Raw genomic sequence first — 8,630 nt, forward strand, 5'->3', positions numbered from 1 at the left:
AGCTATTTTACACAATACAGGTCTATTTGGAACTAGAAGCTAACTGAAACCCAACCTGCCACATAATGTGATGCATGTCATAGTACACAGGAATACTGACATAGGACCAGTAGGGTCTTATCACTCACACATCATATGAGCCTAGGATCAAAGGACCGGTTCTGACAGATTATCAATAAGGCTATTATATGACCTGCCAAAGGAGATGACAGAGAGCACTATCCCCATGTCAGACCACAAAAACGGAAAAAAAACAGGTTGTCGAGTTTACAGTCTATGCTTTTTCCATTTAAACCTTGACAGTGTTTGAATTACATTGAATTAAAACAATACTGTTTTCTGTTTGCATAATACAAGATGGCATCAGTTGTAAGAGTAGTTGTTTTATATTGGTTTTATAACAAAGTAATAATAAATAGCCTTTGTTAGTGCATCTGGCTCGTGCTTAACAATATATAGGAGTAACTATTGTTTCTGAAGAACTACTGCGGTACATGGATCAAAGGTTGTTCTGAAACAAACAGTTATTCTCTTTCTCAAAACAAATCATTTAGGAGGGGGCAGTGCTTTGCGTACTGGTGCTACTCAGAAGTACTATTTGAATAGAGCTACAGTTGAAGTCGGAGGTTTACATACACCTTAGCCAAATTAAAACTCAGTTTTTCACAATTCATGAAATTTATCCTAGTAAACATTCCCTGTCTTAGGTCAGTAGGATCACCACTTTTTTTTAAGAATGTGAAATGTCAGAATAATAGCAGAGAGAATTATTTATTTCAGCTTTTATTTATTTCGTCACATTCCCAGTGGTTCAGAAGTTTACATACACTCAATTAGTATTTGGTAGCGCTGTCTTCAAATTGTTTAACTTGGGTCAAACGTTTCGGGTAGCCTTCCACAAGCTTCCCACAATAAGTTGGGTGAATTTTGGCCCCCAAAGAGGCACTGAGTTTGAAGGTAGGCCTTGAAATACATCCACAGGTACACCTCCAATTGACAGAAATTATGTCAATTAGCCTATCAGAAGCTTCTAAAGCCATGACATCATTTTCTGAAAAATTCCAAGCTGTTTAAAGGTACAGTCATCTTAGTGTATGTAAACTTCTGACCCAACGGAATTGTGATACAGTGACTTATAAGTTAAATAATCTGTCTGTAAACAATTGTTGGAAAAATTACTTGTGTCATGCACAAAGTAGATGTCCTAATTGACTTGCCAAAACTATAGTTTGTTAACAAGAAATGTGTGGAGTGGTTGAAAAACGAGTTTTAATGACTCCAACCTAAGTGAATGTAAACCTCCGACTTCAACTGTATGTCATTAGGGATTTGAAGCAGACATCCTCTACCATTGACAATGGCTGCATATCTAGACAATATACAGTTGACATGCCTCCAAAAAGTACTATATGTATTGACATAGTAATGTCTTCCATAGCTTATCTGTACTAGCTTTGTCATTGTCTCATTGCTCTCTGCAAATCAAGTGCTACCACATGCTACAATGCTGCCACCTGCTGTATTTGTCTCTTATTGAGACCCACTCAGTAAACCAGTACAAAATCCTTCAGTCTGAAAAAAAAGACATCAAATGAAATTTGATAGAGGGGTTACATGTCCATGATTAAATAATGTGTAATTACACCTTATCCTTGTTTATCACACAGGTAGCAGTTTCCTGGGTAGAATGCATGCGCTCACTGACAGTTCCTTGTTTGATAGAACTTACATGCTCACATGGTGTTGTGCCCCAGCTCACAGCAATTGAGTAATGAACCTCTTTTCCAATCATGTTTCCTCCTCTTGATAGCTGGGCTGGGTTTAGCTGAGGGGCTGCAGCTCAAAACATCTTTAATGAGCAGAGGAGCAGCAGACTCCAGACTCCACACCTCCAGGCCGGTAGTAGCATCCTACTGATCCTTGTTGGGTTTACACAGCAAGCCTGTGACTTTTGAATGAGACGGAATAGAATAAGGTCTAGTCAATAAGGAGTGGAATAATAGTTTATCCAGTGTTTCCCCTATATTAATTTATCACCAGTATATACAGAACCAGTCAAAATTTTGGATACACCTACTCATTCAAGGGTTTTTCTTTATTTTTTACTATTTTCTAACAACACAAATGGAATCATGCAGTAAGCAAAAAAGTGATAAACAAATCAAAATATACTTTCGGTTTTACATTCTATAAAGTAGCCACCCTTTGCCTTGATGACAGCTTTGCACATTATTGGCATTCTCCCAACCAGTTTCACCTGGAATGCTATTCAAACAGTCTTGAAGGAGTTCCAACATGCTGAGCACTTGTTGGCTGTTTTTCTGCGGTCCAACTCATCCCAAACCATCTCAATTGGGTTTGAAGTCAGGTCTTCTGATGCAGCACTCCAACACTCTCCTTCATTATCAAATAGCCCTTACACAGCCTGGAGGTGTGTTGGGTAGTTTTCCTGTTGAACAAGAAATGATAGTCCCATTAGGAGCAAACCAGATTGGATGGTGTATCACTGTAGAATGCTGTGGTAGCCACGCTGTTTAAGTGTGCCTTGAATACTAAATAAATCACTGACAGTGTCACCAGCAAAGCATCCCCACACCATCACACCTCCTCCTCTATGCTTCAAGGTGGGAACCACACATGCAGAGATCTTCCGTTCACCTACTCTGCATTTCACAAAGACAAGGCGGCTGGAACCAAAAATCTCAAATTTGGACTCAACACACCAAAGGACAGATTTCCACTGTTCTAATGTCCATTGCTCATGTTTCTTGGCCCAAGAAAGTCTCTTCTTATTATTGGTGTCCTTTAGTAGTGGTTTCATTGCAGCAATTCAACCATGAAGGCCTGATTCATACAGTCTCCTCTGAACAGTTTATGTTGAGATATGTCTTTTACTTAAACTCTGTGAAGAATGTATTCTGAGGTAACTCTGTGTCTTCCTTTCCAGTGGTGGTCCTCATGAGAGCCAGTTTTTGCGACTGTACTTGAAGAAACTTTCAAAGTTCTTGAAATTTTTCCTATTGACTGACCTTCATGTCTTAAAGTAATGATGGACTGTCATTTCTTTTTGATTATTTGTGGACACCTGTATGTGGACACCTGCTCATCAAACATCTCATTCCAAAATCATCCATGTGGAGTTGGTCCCCCCTTTACTGCTTTAATAGCCTCCACTCTTCTGGGAAGGCTTTCCACTAGATGTTGGAACATTGCTGCGGTGACTTGCTTCCATTCAGCCACAAAAGCATTATCGAGGTCGGGTACTGATGTTCGACGATTAGGCCTGGCTCGCAGTTGGTGTTCCAATTCACCCCAAAGATGTTTCATGTGGTTGAGGTCAGGGATCTGTGCAGGCCAGTCAAGTTCTTCCACACCGATCTCGACACACCATTTCTGTATGGACCTTGCTTTGTGCACGGTGGCATTGTCATGCTGAAACAGGAAAGGGCCTTCCCCAGCACAGGATTGTCTAGAATGTCATTGTATGTTGTAGCGTTAAGATTTCCCTTCACTGGAACTAATGAGCCTAGCCCGAAACATGAAAAACAGCCCCAGACCATTATTATCCTCTATGTGTTTGAGCCGATAGCGTTTTCCTGGCATCCGCCAAACCTAGATTCGTCCATCGGACTGTCAGATGGTGAAGCGTGATTCTTCACTCCAGAGAATGCGTTTCCACTCCTCCAGAGTCCAATGGCAGTGTGCTTTACACCACTCCAGCCAATGCTTGGCATCGCGCATGGTGATCTTAGGCTTATGTGTGGCTGCTCAGTCATTTCATGAAGCTCCCGACGAACAGTTATTCTGCTGACTTCTGCTTCCAGAGGCAGTTTGGAACTCGGTAGTGAGTGTTGCAACCGATGACAGACGATTTTTACGCGTCCCGCGTTTCAGCACTCGCCGGTCCCGTTCTTTGAGCTTGTGTGGCCTACCACTTCCCGGCTGAGCCGTTGTTGCTCCTAGATGTTTCCACTTCACAATAACAGCACTTACAGTTGATCAGGGGAGCTTTAGCAGGGGCGACATTTGACAAACTGACTTGTTGGCATTCTATGACCGTACCACGTTGAAAATCACTGAGCTCTTCAGTAAGGCCATTTTACTGCCAACGTTTGTGTATGGAGATTGCATGGCTGTGTTCTTTATTTTATACACCTGTCAGCAATGGGTGTGGTTGAAATAGTCAAATACACTAATTTGAAGGGGTGTCCACATACTTTTGTAGATATGTACAGAGTTAAAACAGAAAAAGTGTGTCAGTCTGTCTCTTGTGAACACAGTGAACAACTTGTGAACATTTCTGAGATGTGTGAGATGATGATCAAAGGTGGAACTCCTTTACATGTGTTTTATCAGATGAGAGTCTTTACATGAGTCTTTACATGTGTTCTATCAGATGAGAAATGATTACTTCTGAATGTAATGGTATGATTGAAACTTCTCTTGTAAGAACAGTCCAGCAATTAAGCAATATGGTGTACTTAAAGGTGAGAGGAGAAACTTAAAGGTGCGTGGTCTCGGCATGCAAGCACGCAACAACAACGTAACAAGGACATTTAAAAAAAGAGTGAAACAACCAGACATGATCCAACCACCAAGATGAACATTCAGCCATTTGTTTCTGTTCCCTGTCCGAGTCACTGACTTGGAGAAGAGATGTATGGAGAGCTGCTGTTCAATGGATAGTTGTTGGCTCAATGACTGGAAGTCTATGGGAACAGCTAGTCTGTGATTTCGCTAACAGCTTCATCACTCTGCTGTTTACCAAAAATGTGGCGGGGTAACAATTTCGTTATTGTTTCAACTGCCCTTTAATGACGGTTGTAGCTGGAGATAACAGACGGCTCCTGTTTCTATCATTGCCTAGTCTACTATAGACCTGGGTGTACTGTAACTCCTGGTTAGTATCGTAAGTGTTGTTTATTGATGAGGTGCCAAGGCTCTTTTCCTGCCTCTGTGTGAATTATTCACACTGCCATTGTCAGAGTGGCCCTCACCTGTCAACAGGTGCACTAGAGAGGAGTGGAGGGGTGGTAGAGGCGTGGAAGGGAGGGGAGGAGGGATGTAAAACTACCCCTTCCAGCCTGACAGACGGATCAGGTCAGCTGTCTGGTCTGTCTGCTCCGTGTTGTTCAACTATTGGCAGTTTGGGCTCTGTGCAGACGGATGCTACATGGCTCCCTTACAGAGCTCCTGCTGGATCACAACCGTCTCACAGTCCTGGAGAGCGGGACCTTCAAGAGCCTGGACAGCCTCCAGAAGTTGAACCTGAGCAGCAACCTCATTTCCATAGTAAAGCCCCGAGCCCGAGGTTACCTGACAGACCTGCGCCAGCTCAACCTGGAGGGAAAACCTCTTACTTCCCTGGGCTCGGGCCGCTTCACGACTCTGCGCTCCCTGGTGGTGCTGTGCCTTCGGGGAAACCTGATCAGTTCCACTGAGCCATGGGTCTTCTCCCCTATGTCTTCCCTAAACCTGCTGGACCTGTCCCACAACCACCTGGGCACCCTGGGCTACAGGACCCTGCTGATCATCCACACTCCCAGCTTCCACGACCTGCTAGAGGGGAACCCTTGGCACTGTGACTGCAAACTGCAGAGGGTGTTCAGGAATATGTGCATCATCCACAGGGTCTTCCTGGATGCCTACAGGAGCTGAAGTGCAGCGATCCCGTTGAGCTAAAAGGCAGGTCCATGGGAGAGGTGGATGATGAGCTGTGTGTCGGGGAGACCGTGATGGTGCTCATTTTAACGGTCACCGTGGTGATCACCATGGTAGCTGCCATTATCACGGTGTAGAGGAACAAGAAGAATAGTGTGGCCAAGGACTGGGAGGAAAGTGTGAGGCTAAACACCTACTGTGACAATGACAATTATGGCTGTCTACTTCCCATGAGAACACAATGGAAGGTTTATCGCAACGAACAGTGTGAGCTGATTAACTTTATTGATCACAAACAGATTTTATCAGATAATAGTCATTATTCTTAAAGAGATGTCTTCTTTGTTTTAAAGTGCAGAATATGAAATAGCACTTCCATTAACCATATAATGAAAGGCTTGTTTTGACAAGTGACTACTTTTCCTTGAAGTTGACATTACCACCAATAGGGGTGGGATAACCAAACCACCATATGCCATATGGCTGTTATTTTGTATAGCAATCATTGAACGTACAATGGGGGAAGAGGACAGTTGGAAAGCACATTGCTGTTGGTGCTTAACAAAACACAATCATGCATTTGTTTGTGATAATTGTTTTCACTTCAAAATTACAATGTCGATACAGATATCCTTTAGGCGCTACAGTCTGTCTTTGGAGTTGCTTTTGGCGGGGAACTCCGTCATGATTAAAAAGAGTAAGAATGAGATGCATGGAAAATACGTGTCTTTGGAATCCTTTCTATGAACCAACCATGTTTGACGCATTATTAATCAATGCATAATGCTTTATATCACACACTTCAAACCAGCAGTTGTTTTAATGGCATTCTGATTAGAATGGTGTTAGTCTGGTACTAGTATCTGAATTATTTATCTTGCTCCACTTCAGCCAACACATTTTATCATCATGGCCCATATCGCTGTTACCGTGTCCTGGTTTGGCTCGCATCCAGCATGTTTCACAGCTCTACATTTAGGCTACCTCTCAGAATGAGGTAAAAGTGCTTTCATGAATCCACGGATGGTTGCATGATTCATTCTTCTGGTTTTGAGGCAGCACAATCTGATTATAACTATTATAATTATGGGGATAGGTTACAATTTGCATTTGAATTAGGCCTGCATGGAATCTTAATCATGTCAACAACTGAGAAAGCACCCGTATCTATCTCACAAAAATAACTAATGTATTTTGTGTATGGCAATATCATGAACAGAACTATTTGCTTCCTATAATGCCAGTTCAACAACTTGATCCAGTTTGTTTAATTTGATGTTCTAACACTAGAGGGCAGTAAAGGTGGTCAAACTGAGGCTTCTCTAAATAGTGTACCATCCAAAATTGCCACTAGAGTGTAGTAGAGCTTAAGTTGTGAGAGGCATAAACGTCCTACCTGTATACCAGGAGCTTGTTGTTTTTCACATCCTTGATTATTCTGTTGCTACTACCTTGTAATTACGGGATGATCCAGATCAAGTGATTTCAGAGTTGGACCATTATCCATCTTTTTGTCAAGACCTGTAAAACAAACAACCAAGGGTTAAACCACTGTAGTGGGCACATTACCAACATGATTCCCCATTCACAACAGACACAACAACAACACTCAGATAAGACCCTAAAGGCCATTCAGCTCAGACTGTCCTTGTCTCCCAACTGACATGAGGGAAGTAAGGATGGCTGATAAGGGAAGTAAGGATGACTGATCAGGGGAGTAAGGATGACTGATCAGGGAAGTACGATGTCTGAGAAAGGATGTTAAATGGACAGACACGCCGGTTTGAATGTTGTCTCTAAGATTATGATTGAAGCAAACACAAGGGAATTCACTGAGAAACCCCATCAATGTATCTGAATTTGTCTAACAAATTACTTGTGCATAATACTTCAAAATGCATCACTGAAGGCTTTCTGTGTGTTTCATTCCATGCAACTGCTAAATGATTGGCAATCATGCAAAGTAACTCAAATGCATTCGTGGGTTGCTTATTCAAAAGAAGACTATTTATCCAAAGAATATCAATTGTGAGACTGTGTGATATTTGAGATGACTCAGATAGATAGATACACCTTTTGTGGTTGTGCATGGAGGTTGAAAAACAAGCAGTTAGTGTGTTCCATTTCCTATTGCAAAATGCCAGTTTCTGTCTGAGATATTGAGAGAGAATACAATATACAAACTGTGGTGACACCTAGAAAGGACAAGAAAATCCACAATGTAATAAAGTCACCTGGTATACCGTCTTACTCTGAGGTACAGCAATAGCTAGAAGAACGAGAGAAGTCACACATAAGAATAATACATGAATGTCTACACAGGGCCAACAGACAACCACAAGACCATACTAATGAGCCTTTAGATTTTTCCCTTAGGTAGCCTAGTAGTTAGTGTTGGACTAGCAACCGAAAGGTAGCAAGATCGAATCCCCGAGCTGACCAAAAAATCTGTCGTTCTGCCCCCGAACAAGGCGGTTAACCCACTGTTCCTAGGCCGTCATTGAAAATAAGAATTTGTTCTAAACTGACTTGCCTAGTTAAATAAAGGTAAAATAAAATACAAATATTAAGTCCAGTTAGGCCATTCAATTAGATTTATCTGGCTATAAAAGGCCCCTCACTCCTGCATTAGTTAAATGGACAAGTGTCCCATACAGCAGAATCCACCACAACAACGTCCCAGGGATTAGAATCAAATGGTGAGTAGAAAGCATCAGTAAGCATGCCCCATTCAAAAAATGTAGAACCAGGAACAGATATAGCCCGTGGCTCACTTCAGACCTGACTGCCCTTGAACAGCACAAAAACATCCTGTGGCATACGGCATTAGCATCGAATACCCACCGCGATATGCAACTTTTCAGGGAAGTTAGGAAACAAAATACACAGGCAGATAGGAAAGCAAAGGCTAGCTTTTCCAAACAGAACTTTGCATCCTGCAGCACAAACTCCAAAACGTTCTGGGACAC

At 42.2% G+C, this 8,630-nt stretch overlaps 1 pseudogene; it reads left to right on the forward strand.

Moving 5' to 3' along the window:
• Positions 1-5,065: 5,065 nt before the first annotated feature.
• On the forward strand, positions 5,066-6,234 carry LOC149984644 (uncharacterized; annotated as a pseudogene).
• The last annotated feature ends 2,396 nt before the right edge of the window (positions 6,235-8,630 follow it).

Source organism: Oncorhynchus mykiss, chromosome 3, assembly GCF_057628025.1.
Source record: "Oncorhynchus mykiss isolate SJ-2025 chromosome 3, ASM5762802v1, whole genome shotgun sequence".
In the NCBI taxonomy this organism is placed as follows: Eukaryota; Metazoa; Chordata; class Actinopteri; order Salmoniformes; family Salmonidae; genus Oncorhynchus; species Oncorhynchus mykiss.